Source organism: Sinocyclocheilus rhinocerous, unplaced genomic scaffold (assembly GCF_001515625.1).
Source record: "Sinocyclocheilus rhinocerous isolate Xijiao unplaced genomic scaffold, SAMN03320098_v1.1 scaffold469, whole genome shotgun sequence".
Lineage (NCBI taxonomy): Eukaryota > Metazoa > Chordata > Actinopteri > Cypriniformes > Cyprinidae > Sinocyclocheilus > Sinocyclocheilus rhinocerous.
In genome coordinates this window covers 1,021,715-1,022,086 of record NW_015636034.1, presented here as the reverse complement: position 1 = coordinate 1,022,086, position 372 = coordinate 1,021,715, and positions in this window count along the sequence as shown.

The window sequence follows — 372 nt, the reverse complement described above, 5'->3', positions numbered from 1 at the left end:
TTGTCATTTTTGTTTTCAGAATTGTGATTTGCTTTGCACTTCTCGGTCACCGTACTATTCTGACCATAGCCTATTACTGCAGTATGTATTAGGGTTGCCAACTTCAGAAAATGAAAATACGGGACAATACGGAAAAAAAACGGAATTGGCATTAGCGCGAGCGCCGCTTGCTGTGAGGCGGGAGCGACGAGCCGGCAGAGGATTGCGCAGCCTTCCTCGAACAGTTATGTTCACGATTTCTACTTAACGTATACTGCGTGAGGGCCGGGGTACAGTGATTGGATGATGACAGGTATCGGTGATCGTTCTCATGTGATCAGCACTGCTGCTGTTGTATCAGTCAGTGGTTAGATCAGCGTAGCAGTCAAAAAA